This window comes from Malaclemys terrapin, chromosome 1, assembly GCF_027887155.1.
Source record: "Malaclemys terrapin pileata isolate rMalTer1 chromosome 1, rMalTer1.hap1, whole genome shotgun sequence".
NCBI classification, from domain to species: domain Eukaryota; kingdom Metazoa; phylum Chordata; order Testudines; family Emydidae; genus Malaclemys; species Malaclemys terrapin.
The window spans coordinates 88661620-88676226 of NC_071505.1; positions in this window are offsets into that span (position 1 = coordinate 88661620).

Here is a 14607-nt window from a genome sequence, read left to right on the forward strand (position 1 = left end):
TCGGACCTACTCGCTGCTTCCGCGTGCACTGCGCCACTGACCGGGAGCTGCCCCAGGTAAGCCTACACCCCAACCCTGAGCACCAACCCCCTGCCCCAGCCCTGAGCCCCCCAAACCTGGAGCCCCTTCCTGCACCCCAAAATCCTCAGCCCCAGCCCAAAGCCCTCACACACCCCTGCATCCCAACCCCCTGCCCCAGCCCTGAGACCCCCCCCAACCTGGAGCCCCCTCCTGCACCCCAAAGTCTTCATCCCCAGCCCCACCACAAAGAGCACACCCCCAGCCCAGAGCCCATACCCCATCCTGCACTCCAACCCCCACCCCATCCCTGATCCCCCCCAAACCCAGAGCCTCCTCCTGCACCCCAAAGCCCTCATCCCTGGCCCCACCCCAGAGCCTACACCCAGAGCCCTCACCCCCTCTGCACCCCAACCCCCTGCCCCAGCCAAGAGCCCCCTTCCATGCCCTGAACCCCTCAACCCTGGCCCCACCCCCAAGCCCTCAACCCCTCCTGCACCCTACTCCCCTGCCTCAACCCACAGGCCCCCCCCAACCCAGAGCCCCCTCCTGCATCCCAAACACCTCATACCTGGCCCCACCCCAGAGCCTGCACCCCCTGCCCCAGCCCAGTGAAAGTGAGTGAGGGTGGGGGAGACAAGCCACTGAGGGAGGGGGAATGTAGTAAGCAGGGGGTGGGTCCTCACGGAAGGGGCGGGGCTAGGGTGTTCAGTTTTGGGCCATTAGAAAGTTGGCAACCCTATCCTGGGCTCAGCTTTCTCTCAACTTACACAGGGCACATGGCCTTTTGTAAAGCAGCTGCCCTAACTGCTTGCTCTCATTAAGTCTGACCCCAGCAATAGGGCACCTGTTGGAGCAGACCCAAAACTACCACACCCAATTCCAGAAGCTTCTGTATGTGGAGTGTAAATCTGCCTAGCAACAATGACCCAGACACAACTCACTCCTACCTCCCACCCCCCGCCCCACATGGGTCTCTTAAAGAGATATCTCCCTATTAAGCACATGGGTTACACACGCACTCACTCAATCCCTCTCCCTCTCCCTGCTGCCAAAACCTCTCTGCCCAAGTCATTAGAATTTCTGAGTTCCTTTTGTTACTGTTTCTAACATTTAACCTGAATGAAGGGCAGCTGTTACACTCATCAATTTAAACAAAGTTTTAACCCAACCTACAACAAAATTATATTTTAATTCCTTATCACTGAGTGTTCTACTCCTCTGTCAGCCTAGAACAATGAACCAGGAAATGCTAAGATCAGCAATGCACTTGAATAGCTGGTTATTCTGCCAATAGTCTTCATCTGACTTCACAGCACTTTCAGAGCATGAACATTGGCCTGTGCCCCATTGGCCGTCCATTTAGACAATACTCTTTGTCCCTCAGATATCCTTGTTTGTCAATGGAAATCAGGAGAAAAAGCAGTCACCAGAAGAAATTGTTTGCTCTGAAAATGGCATACAACAAAGCTCCATGGCATGTGCAGTGCTATTTATATGGGTAAATAATGACTTCTGTCCAAGTTGAACCCTCAGTACTGGAGTACAGAAAGGTGACTGGACAGACCATTTTTACAGTGGCAGGTGCACTACAGGAGGACCACTGCACTGACTGTGCCAGCCTGGTAGAGATTCATGACCATCCTAGCATTCAAAACAAGTGGCAAGAACTATTGAGTCTCATTCTTTAACACTAAGAAAATGTAGCCACTCTGAAATGTTAGTTAGCACCACTGGTAATCAACTGAAGTTATTTTGTATGTGGACACAATGTGTATTTCAGTGAAGTGAGGAGAAATAATAATTATTTAACATGATAAATATCTCTACTGTAGAAAAGGACTCAAAGATGTGGGTGGCTGTCACCTGAGCTTTACCATATAATTATCCCTAAAACAAGCTTTACAAACTCAGGAAACTAACAGTTTAACTTTAACTTGAAAACCAAACAAGTTAAGCTACAGAAATGGATATTTAAGACATTCAAATAACCTCAACTGTGCCCCATACTGATGCCATGTAGGGCTGACCAAAAGCAGTGGGGGTTTATATCATGAAAATTGCTGATATATATTTTTTCCCTGATGGAAATTAAAAAAAAAACATTTTGGCCAACCTCTCCCCCACCCCAAAACCCAAACCTGTTAATTGGAAATACTGCCACTGTACTTCACAGGAATTGGTGTTTGGTTGCCTCATGCTCTTGGGCCACAGTACATTTCCTATGATGCATCACTCCCGCTCTGTCCAAGAGGGGAGACCATGGTGCATCATGGAAGATGTAGTCCAACTGGGGTGCCTGGCCAATAGAAGAAAATGGGAACAAGAGTCAACCTAACTGCAATTCCCATGAGTACCATGGCAACTGAGATGAAAGAACTCAGCCGGAAACTATCAATCCCAGCAAGCCTTTCATCACTGATCTATGACCCTCTGACATGGACTTGCAGGTATATCCCTTTCCCCTGGCCAGTAAGGGGAGGCACAATTCTGTGGAAAGACCCTGACCCAGAAGATATCCTTCCGCTTGGGAAAGCAGCGGTTGCATGGCAAGCCAGGAGCAGCAGGGAAGCTGAATACAGGGGAAACTGCTGGCAAACTTTGCACACCACAAGCTGTAGCAGGAGCCAGGAAACTGCATGTGGGACAGGGTGTAACTGTTGGGCATTGTAGCCAAACTCAGATCTGTGCAGAACTTGTGGGGATGTGGCAGAGGCTGGGCAGAAAACCAGAGTAAAGGACTCCCAATGAGACATATTACCGGATCCTGAGCTGGAAACCTGCAAGCTGCTATTTGTCTCCAGCAGAAACTAAACTGCAGAGCAGAGGCACCCCAGGCACTAAGGTCTGAGAAGCCCTAACCCAGGACTGCCCTCCCAAAGGCCCAGGTAGGAACTATTAGCATTTTACATTAAAATGCTACTGTTTAAACCATTGTACCTCGGGCATTACAACCTTCCCCTTTCTGCCAACCCTAGTAAAATATCTCTTCATTTAGCAGCTATTGGGTCCAACCAGGGCTAGCATCTATAGCACCTAGCATCTGAAGTGCCTTCAGCACTTGTCTCTGAGTCGTAGTACACCTGGCACTCCTATTACCTTTGAGGTTTGGGGTACCACAGCTCTAGCATCTGTAACAATTTCACAGCATTTCCAAATTGGAAAACTTTGGGTTTTGAACATTCTGTGTTTTGATGAAAAATCCAAGTTTCCTATGGAAAGCAGATCATTCATAAAAATAATAATAATCATTTATTGAAAAACAACTTTCCATAAAAAAGCAACAGTTTCAATGGAAAATTTTCAGCCAGTCTGATACCATGCAAATACCAATACAATTATGATTAGTACAGAATAATGTTTGTAGTTCTAGATTAGAGTAAACTGGTTCTTTATATATACTGTATCTATATTTCTCTCATCATATCACTACAGGACAGAATTAAAGTCAAAGCCCCCAACTTCCCTGTTGGCAGTATAGTTTCATTCTCATTGGGAATTATGGGAGGAGGCCATTTTGAAATTGGACATTTCAGCTGATGACACCAGTGGCCTAAGTCAGTGGTTCTCAATGTTTCCAGACTACTGTACCCTTTCAAGAGTCTGATTTGTCTTATGTACCCCCAAGTTTCACCTCACTTAAAAACTTCCAAAATCAGACATAAAAATACAAAAGTGTCACAGCACACTTACTGAAAAATTCCTGACTTTCTCATTTTTACCATATAATTATAAAATACATCAATTGGAATATAAATATTGTACGTACATTTCAATGTATAGTATAGAGAGCAGTATAAACAGATAGTTGTCTATGAAATTTTAAGTATCAGGGATAGCCGTGTTAGTCTGAATCTGTAAAAAGCAACAGAGGGTCCTGTGGCACCTTTAAGACTAACAGAAGTATTGGGAGCATAAGCTTTCATGGGTAAGATCCTCACTTTTTCAGATGCAAGTGAAGAAGTGAGGTTCTTACCCACTAAAGCTTATGCTCCCAATACTTCTGTTAGTCTTAAAGGTGCCACGGGACCCTCTGTTGCTTTATGAAATTTTAGTTTGTACTGACTTCACTAGTGCTTTTTATGTAGCCTGTTGTAAAACTAGGCAAATACCTAGATGAGTTGTTGTATCCTGGAAGACCTCTGAGTACCCCCTGGGGTACACATACCCCTGGTTGAGAACCACTGACCTAAATCACACTGAGAACAATAGGAGATGGTAGCAATTTTAAAAGAGGGCTTTTCTTCTTGGACTTCCAAAAAGTGAAAGTTATTTGTCAGCCTCTGTTGAAGGAGAACCTTTGCATGATGTCAAAAATGATCATTCATCCTAAAAGAAATTCTTCAAATGTAGGCAATGAATGAGATTTCAGTGAGTTTTAATTATCTGAGAAGTTTGAAGAATCTGCATTAAGATTATTCAGGACAAAAAATGGTCTGATATAGGTGCTAAATTCTTTAAGGACTCATTTAAATAATTTTAACTCAAACTAAATTGATCAATGTACTTGACTTTTCTGAGAATTTACATTCTGTATTCAGAGTAAGTGCTGTAACTTTTGGGGAAAATACACTGTATTGTCATGCATGATAGTGGCTGAATCCCCACTTTAAATGCAAAACTGAGCTAAGACTTGGTTATGATACCATGACTGTAGTTTTCTACAATATGATGTTTCTTCTATTTGGGATTTAAAAACAAAAAATACCATCTTCTTTATGTTGTCATTGACTCTCCTTTTGTCTACTAAAAAGTAAAATCAGAAGGATAGTTGCTTTCTTGGAGCTTGAATCCCTTGGCCTCCTAAGCAAGTTCTCACTACTCTCTTTTCTGTCCTGAATACATCAATATTAACTGCTAGTATCTAATGAAAATCAGGGCAGGCTTGCAGATGGAGGACAGATTTCTCCTGAAGATTACAAGACCATTGTGATTATTTAAAAAAATACACAGCTTATATCTTAAAAATAAGGGAAAACTTGATGGTGAGGTGGGCTAGATAGTCCACCGGTGGCAGGTGAGGGAACAGGCAAATGAAGGGAACTGGGTAGTACAGTGGGTTATTTAACTAGTCTGTTAAACTTTGAAATATACAACAGATTCAAATTCTTGCCTAGGTCATAAGTCAAATGAGCTTGGAATGTCTCTTTCTCCTAGTCCTCATTAATAATTTTCACCTTAAAAACCATCTCATAATTTGGCAAAACTAGCAGCATTTGTCCATGAAAAGTCCATGGCTGGAATATCAAGATCATGGATGTCAGGATTGTGGTGCACTGACAGAGCTCTGTAGAACTCCGGCCTTGAATAGCAAGGGTTCCCCAGATAACAGCGGAAGTACACTGGCAGAGCTGGGTAGGGCTGCCCAGGAATCGAATACCAGTGTGCTCTATTGGTTATGAGTGCAGTGCACAGCTAAGGATGGGCAGAAAGCAGAACTGAAATAGCAGGAGACGCTGCAGGTCAGGAAGTGGGACTGAGCTGAATTGCCAGAATTGGAGTAAGGGGGAAGAATTGGAATAATAGGAGATACTGCAGGTCAGGAATAAAGGGCAGTGTCAGAGCTGGGCTAGGAAGCCCAGCCAGGGTGGATGGGAGCCTCTCTGGGGACTCAGCCTCTGACATACATGAGCAGTAAATTCATTCTGAAATTATTAAAAATTATGTATTATTTATATGACTCACTAAAGCATAAAGTAAAAGTTGGCAGTTCTGCAGCATCTTATGTCACGTGGTGGGTGATCACTCTCCTGGGTAGCTCAATACCAAGTCTGCCAAACTGGCTCTACTTTACTTTATCCAGTACTCCCCCCACCCACTCTCAGCCTCTTACAACAATGAATATATCCACCTCTTGCCTCTGCTATATCTGGCATCACTCCAGTGTTTTGTGCTTGACTGAAACAGAACACTTCAGTTAGCAATTTCCCCCTGGCTGGTTTTCTGAGATATAGTAAGTTTTATGTTTCTAGTTCAGGATTCTGGAAGTGAATTTTAAATAGTTAATATTTCATTAACCTGTGACATGCACAGACAACACACACACACATGAAAACACAAACAGACAAATTTACATATGCTCAGGCACATATACAGAGCTACATGTGCACAGACACCGACACAAAAGCCAGCAAGATGTCCCCTAGGGTGACCAGACAGCAAATGTGAAAAATCGGGACAGGGGGTAATAGGAGCCTATATAAGAAAAAGACTCAAAAATCAGCACTGTCCCTATAAAATTGGGACATCTGGTCACCCTAATGCCCCCACATGTACACACAAAAGTCCACAAACCATGTATGTTTGGGGGAAAATAGCAGCTTTTGACCAGCAGAGGGAGACAAATGAAAATATCAAAGACCTAGACTGGTGGTGCTTCGCCCTAAGTGCAGCACAATGTTTCATACTGTTCATACAGGGTCTTTTCAGGCCTTTTTCAGATCTCTCAGACAGGAGATGCCAGATATGAAGCGATGTGTATCCAGTTGCAGCATAACATGTTCTTCTAATTCTCCACATTTCTGAGGTTTTTGTTTCTTTCCCTACTCCCTGTAGTTACAGGCAAATATCCCAATCTTTCCCTAGATTATATCAGAGGAGATCTGACCACAGCGTGAGAAAGGTTTAATAAATCACCCCCCTGAGCGACATAAATTAAACCCACATAAACATTGGTGTGGACAGCACTATGTTGGTGGGAGAGCTTCTCCCGCCGACATAGCTACTGTCATTCATGGGGCCTGGAGTGGTTAAGCCGATGGGAAAGCCCTCTCCCCTCGGCTTAGAGTGGCTACATTAGAGATCTTATAGCAGTGCAGCAGTACTTCTGTAAACTCTCTGATGTAGCTGTGCCCTTAGAGATTGGGCTCTAAGAATCTGAGCCAGGCCTGCCAATATTTGAAAGCTATAAATAGGAAAGTGGTGAGACTGTGAAAATGGGAGAAATTAGAGAGACACTTTTTTAACTCCACTGAAAAACATTAGAGTGGGAAAACTTTATGTGGGGGAAAGGGTAATATTTTGACTTAAAAGGGACTGTCCCTCGCAGAGACAGTTGGCTTATATGTGCTCTGTTGTGAAGTTAAAGTGACACATTTCTCCTTATCTTACTAAATCATCTCTGTTTAAGGGTTGAGCCAGACCTATCTTAGTTTGCAGAGGAGCACTGTACTCCTCCCATTTTATAAAATGGCTCTAACATACTCCTGAAACAGATGCTAGTAAAATTATTTTGATCCTCCTCCCCTCACCCCCAATTAAATAAAACTGACTGAATCCATAGTTTTGTTCAACTGAATTCATACATTCAAGGCCAAATTTTGCCTTTGTACATGTCCACAGCTCTGCTGTGGTCGGTGGGAGTGAAACCTGCACATGGATTCCCTAAACCTGGTCAGAAGTTTTCTGACCAAAGTTTGGTCAGAAAATGACAGTCTGTCAAAACTGAAATGTCTCACAAAAACAGTTTGGATTTGAGTCAAATCACAGGCAAGGTCCACAGTTCTGGAGCAATCCCGCCATGCACACTACTCAGGTCCAGAACAGCCCTGCCATGCCAATTTCCTGGGTCTGCAAATCCAGGTTCTAGGATCTGTGGGACCAGGTGATCCCAGCATGCTAGGGCTTCCACACTGCCTGCCTTGGAGCTGGAAGTCTAAAGGGCCCGTGTGCCCTGACTCCATGGCAGGTAGTCTGGAAGCCCTGCCGTGGAGCTAAAAGAAACTTTGAAAAAATTGCTTTTGTTCCAATTCAAAACAAAAATAAAATTTGAAATATCAAAACTTCTTGTGAAGCAGAAACTCTGTGTTTTGGCCAGCTCTAGTATTCACACTCTGAGGTCAGGGGGACTAGCTCATGCATATGCGCATTCACACCCCTGAGGCTGGTAGGAGTAGCAGACACACGTTTACTCGCACCTCTTTCCCTGCTAAGATAAGGGGTGTGCTGCGCCCACATGTATTTACTCCCAAGGTCAGTGGGGGTGGCCAATGTTCTCACACCCTCCTCCCACTCAGAGGATGTGGGAGTGCCATACACACACATATGCTCCACTTTTAAGATATGTGGACGTGGGATATGGATGCATATTCCTCAGAGGTTGGTAACTGTGACACACAACCCTCCTGTTAAAGTTAGTGGAAATAGTATAGCTTCATTGAGGACTAAGGCATATTTAGCCCCACACCCCGCCACAGCCACAGTAACTCTGCCTTGGCAGCTAGCCATAATCACAACAATCAGGCAGCCCACAGCGTCCCACTGGGCTAGTTGCAGTGTCTCCTCTTTTCTCTGGATGCTGCTGCTGCAGGAGCAGGTCTGCAGAGTGAAGTCCATCCTCCAACTCCTCCAGAGCAGTGGTCTCTGTGGGTCTGCAGCCCCCCAAATATATAATCCCCATCCTCCTCCCCACCCCCCATCTCCCCACTCAGTGCACTAAGCTCTCTGCAGATGCTTTCCTCATACATCTGCTTTTTTGGCCGTGACAGGAGGAGGACCTACAAGAGAGGGGTGCACTGTATCACTTGTGATCAGGGGGGTACAGAAAAGATGTGGTGATCACTATAATCCCTGTAATCATGGTGGGGGGTTACAGAAGGGGCAGGATGCACTGTGTCTCTGTGATTATGAGGGTACAGGGTGGGGCAGAATGCACTCTGTGTGATTGGGGAGTACTGGGGTGGGGGGCAGGGTACACTGTTTCTGTCATTGGGGAAGGAGGCAGGGTACTGTGATTGGCGGATACTGGGGAGCAGGGTGTGTTGTGTGTCTCTGGTTGGGGGACAGAGGGCGCTGTGTGTCTGTGGTTGGAGGTACAGAGGGCAGGGAGCACTGTGACTGGTTGGAGGGTACAGGGAGCAGAGTACAGTGTATGTCTCTGGTTGGGGGGTGCAGGTGCACAGGGTGCAGTGTGTCTGTGGTGGGGGCAGTGTGCACTGTCTCTGTGGTTGAGGACAAGGGATGGGGCACTGTGTGTCTCTGTGGTAGTGGGCAGGTATGTTTGTGTCTGTGGTTGAAGGCAGAGTGCAGTGATTGTCTCTGGTTGGGAGGGACAGGGTCCACAGCATGTCTCTGTAGTTGGGAAGTACAGAGGGAAGAGAGTGCTGTGTGTCTTGGGGGGGGTACACTGGTGCTGTGTGTCTCTGTGGTGGGGTACAGAGGCGCTGTGTGTCTTTGAAGGGGTACAGAGGTGCTGTGTCTCAGGGTACAGGGGAGCTGTGTCTCAGTGGTGGGGATACAGGGGTACTGTGTCTCTGGAGGGATACGGGGGGACTGTATCTCGGTGGTGGGGGTACAGGGGTACTGTGTGTTTCAGGGGCACTGTCTCTGTGGGAGATACAGGGGGGACTGTATCTCAGTGGTGACGGTACAGGGGTGCTTTGAGTCTCTGAGGGCATACAGGGGTGCTGTGTGTTTCAGGGGCACTATGTCTCTGTGGGAGATACAGGGGGGACTATCTCAGTGGTGGGGGTACAGGGGCGCTGTGTGTCTCTGGAGGGGTACAGGGGGACTGTATCAGTGGTGGGAGTACAAGGGTCTCTGTGGCGGGGAGTACAGGGGCACTGTGTGTCTGTGATGGGGTACAGGGGACCAATATATCTCTCTGGGTGGTGCAGGGGCGCTGTGTCTCTGGGGGGAGTACAAGGGCACTGTGTGTATCTGGGGGGGTACAGGAGGTTCAGGGGTTGCTGCCTGTGCGAGAGGGCGAGGATCTTCTATGATGAGGTGAGGGGGAACAGCCTGGGAGGCGGGGGCGGGGCTGGCTCCTCGGCCCAGGAATCCGGCCTGGGCCAGCTTGAGCCGGTCTGAACTGGTTTGTTGAGCTGGCTGAGACAGCAGCTGCCGATGAGGTGGCGACTGCCGCACCGGGGCTGGCTGGAAGCGCCGCACTGGATTCCAAGCAGAGGTCCTGGACCTGGAGCCTGCCTGCATTTTGGCAGCCAAGGCAAAACCCGGAGCCGCTGTTAATCGCCGCCGAGCAGCACGGAATCTGCGAAGCCAGCCGCTCCCTGGAGCCGGGGGTAGATCCGCCTCCAGTCAGAGATCCGCTCCGGGTATTGTGTCCCGCCGCCTCCTGCTGGGACTGGTTTGGGGAAAGGAGGCCTCAGGCGTCGCGTTTCAGGGAGAGCAGCTGGTGCTCTGCTGCAGTGTTGGGGGAGGGGAGCGCCTGCTCTCCCCTCCCCCCCCATGGGTGTGTGGGGGAGGGCAGGCAGCACAAGGCAGGTCTGGCCTCTGGCTCAGCACATGATGGCATAATGCAGGAACACCATAAACACAGCTGTGTACATACACTGCCCTTTGCAGCCCTTACACAGTGCACATGGCACTGATTACAGCCATATATACCAGGTGCAGCCAGGACATGCTACCCCATGGGTGTAGTGACATGCTACACATGCAAACCCCACACAGTATACAAAGCACTCGTGTGCACACTATACAAGTACATAAGCTGCACACAATACCCCACTCAGCGAGCAATGCGCACATGCCAATATATTTCAACAGCTGGAAGCTATTAAGTTAAAAGACATTGGGAGCTGTCTGTCTGTCTGTCTGTGTGGTATAACAGGGTGGGAATCTTACTGTTGATTCACTGAGCAGGGAGATCTGTTCTTTTCTGTAATCTTTTAAGTGTGTGTTTTTTGTCTTACATAGCATGTTAGAAAAGTGATTATAATTAGATTCTATTAGCCACACCTCTGTTTTCTTTGCACTATGAGAGATTATTGTAAATGTAAACATTAAATTTGATGTATCATAGAATAATACAAAATAAAAAGAGAAAAGTCATCTGAATCCATTCCTCTAAGAAATGCAAGTGTCTTCACTGAAATGCAGGCTATGGTTTTGGTGATAGTTTGTTTTTGGTTTGCTTTTGTGTTTTGTCTAGATGCCAATATAATCTCTCTTCAAAAGTGCCTGGCATGATCATCTAGGCTAGGGACAGGCAAACTTTTTGGTCTGAGGGCCACATCAGGTTTCCAAAATTGTATGGAGGGCCGGTTAGGGGAGGCTGTGTCTCCCCAAACATCCAGGCGTGGCCTGGACCTTACCTCCTATCCAACCCCCCGTCCCCGCTTCTTGCCCCCTGATGGCTCCCCCGGGGACTCCTGCCCCATCCAACCCCCTGTCCCCTGACAGCCCCCCAGGGACTCCTGCCCCATCCACCACTCCCTGACCCCCCCCCCTGGACTCCCCTACCCCTGACTGCCCCCTGCCACCCCATCCAACCCCCCCTCTCATTCCTGACTGTCCCCCCAGGACCCCTGCCCCATCCAACCCCCCTGTTCCCCACCCTCTGACCGCCCCAACCCCTATCCACACCCCCACCCCCTGACCACACCCCCGAACTCCCCTGCCCTCCATCCAACCCCCCCTGCTCCCTGCCCCCATACCGCGCAGCACAGAGCACCGGTGACTGGCGGCGCTACAGCCACGCCATCCAGAGCACCGGGTCAGGCCGCAGCTCTGCAACTGCGCTGCCCAGAGCATTGTGCCGGCAGCGGGGCGTGCTGAGGCTGCGGGGGAACAGCAGGGGAGGGGCTGGAGGCTAGCCTCCTGGGCCAGGAGCTCAGGGGCCGGGCAGGAGGGCCCCGCAGGCCGGATGTGGCCCACAGGCCATAGTTTGCCCACCTCTGATCTAGGCATTAAAGTAAATGACAAGTGCGTTAATGCTCCTCTTATTCTCCTCTGAAGAGGATTCCATATGCTAATAGACCTCATCACTTAGTAAATGTTTCCTGATTCATTGCATTACTTTAAGTTATAATTTCTGGACAAACCCAGAACAACTGACTATAACCTGGAAAAATAATACAATTTTAGCAGTTAGTACTTTTGTTTGCCTATGTATCACTTGCATGGAGATCAGTAATATCTTTGCAACATAACAGTCATACATTTACAATAAAGTCTTGTATTCTGACCTAACAAAAATTGTTGCCAATGATGTACAACACAGCCTGCATCACAGAAAAGTCTAGGAAAGTGAACAATTCTAGATATGCACAAATTGCAGTATACAATATCTGCACATACACATTATCTATGATCTGTACATATAATTTCTCGGAGTTTGAATGTTTAAAGTAATCAATTTGATATTATGCGCCTGAATCTCAGGGCTTGTCTACACTGTCAATTAACAGCGCTGAAACAACACACCCCTGAGCGCAGCAAGTTGCAGCGCTGTAAAGCACCAGTGTAAACAGTGCCCCAACACTGGGAGCCGCACGCCCAGCGCTGGGAGCTACGCCCCTCGTTCGTTGAGGTGGTTTTTTACAGCGCTGCACCACGACCACATAAGGCATGTTAAAGCGCTGCCAGTGTAGACTAGTCCTCATTGACATCAAGGTCATTTATACCCTCTGAAAGTATAAAGGGGTGTCGGAGCGAGGTAAATGAGAATAAAGCCTGACATCTTTTTATATATTGTTCCATATTTTTTTCCCTTTTTTTTTTTTTTTCCTGAGCAGATGTGACTTCTATTACTGATGTTCTTTTGTTCCTCTTATTATATCAGGCTGGAAAAGGAACATAAACTCCCCAGCAACATTTCAGCATGATAGCTAATTCGCTCATTTCATAGTAATGCTGAGCTGCAGGAGAACAGTCTTTCTTTCTCTTTATTATGTTATCTGTCCCCCCCCCCCTTTTTTTAATCTCTCCATCTGTCTTTGATCTCTTCCAGCCTGCCTTTAATCTCTGTCTCTTTCATTTCATACCTCCTTCCCCCTGATAACACAGGCTGAGGACACACCCCATCAATCACTCAATGGCTTGGTTATTTTGTTCCCCTACCCTCTAGGTGTTTATGGGTGTGCCTATAGGAGATCGTTTTGGGAAATTTCACACCATCCTACTACCACCAGTGCAGCTCCATGAGTGGTAGCAGTGGTGAGTGCTGGTAGAGACAGGGCATTTTATTGCTCTGTTGTCTAATGGTATGTCTGGATCCTATGCCACTATAGCCTCCTAATGTAGATGCAACCTATACAGAAAGAAGGAGTGTTTTTGTTGGTGTAGGAATATCACCTCTCCAAACAACATTAGTTATGTTGACAGAAGCCCTCTTTTGTCAACATAGCTGCATTTACACTGGGCGTTTTACTGTGTCTGTCAGGAGAGTGTGTTTTTTCCTCACCCTTGACTTGGGTTGCCAACTTTGGTTGGATGAATTCCTGGAGATTTCATCACATGACATAATCTTTAATTGGAGATTAATCTTTAATTCCTGGAGACTCCCAGGCAATCCTGGAGGGTTGGCAACCCTACTAGCTATGCCAACATAACTTTTATGTGTAGACCAAGTCTAATCCTGCATAGAGCAGGACCCAACAGGACAGTGATAAAAATGCCAGTAACTGTCTGTCTGAAACACGTCTACTATAGTGCTACCATAGGTGGAACATCCCTAGTAATAGTACAATGGTAGAAATTTTCTTTCTTTCCGCTTATCTAGTGTAGACAAGCCCTAGGGGAGGCGACAGAATCAGTGCATATACTGTCTTGTTCTCCACAAACTCAAGGAACCAGACATTCCTGGGCATGGACTTTTGTAGTCATCAAGATGAAGGCTGTTGGAGTTCCTAAGCACACAATGACATGGGATCCCCTGTGTTTTTCACCATGTGACTACACACACACCATTATGGCCATTTTTGCCACTTGGAATGGCAAAGTGGTGGTCAACAATGGCACGGGGCCCACTTCATTCTCCAGAGTAGGTGCAAAGTCCCTATCCCTCCCTAGCAGCATGGATGGCAGCAGAGGCCACTTCCTCCCCCCCCAACAGATAAGGAGGCTCCTTAGTACTCCAGCATCTGGGGTACATCTGCTTGGGTATGTAGGCCAGTTTTGCTGCACTCTTCTGCTGTACTCTGTCTTCTGATGGGTGGTGCTGACAGGGAATGAGAACAGTGAATCTTGGCACTAACACTTCATTGAGATGCATAGGACAGTTCATTCCCAGAGCTATTATTTCAAGCTCTCTGCCGACTCATGCAGACAGCTCTGCAGTAGTTACACTTGGTTCAAAGCTTTTCTTTACAACCATGTAGGCTAGGAACTTAGTTTGTCTACATGGGGAGTTACTATGCCAGGATGTGAAGCTACAACAAACCATCTGGCCGTGTAGTAAAGTCTTCACTCTAGGACTTTCAGTGGGCTGTAGCAGCACTGTCCACACAGAACATTACTGTGCAGCAAAGTGGTATGTGGTAGATTCACACCCTGGCTTGCAGCACAGTAACTTGCCATGTTGACAAGCCCTTTGCTTTCATTTGTTAAAATATTAGATTCTAGTGTAATAACATGACTCCAGGAACCAGGGCCCTAAGCGTGAGCATGCAGCACTTATGCGTTCATCTTGCCCTGGTAGTTATATAGTTTGGAAGGCTTGTGAGGAACACAGATGAATTAGATCCATGAAAGCCTCTAGTCCTGAATCAAGAGCCCCAGTTTCCCTGGAGCAAGGCAGAGTTTCCAGAGCTGAGGCTCCCACCACACAGCTCTAAGAAATCAGTAAACATAAAATGGAAAGAGTTAGAAAGATCAAGGAATTTACTTGGGAATAAACAGAAGTTATAC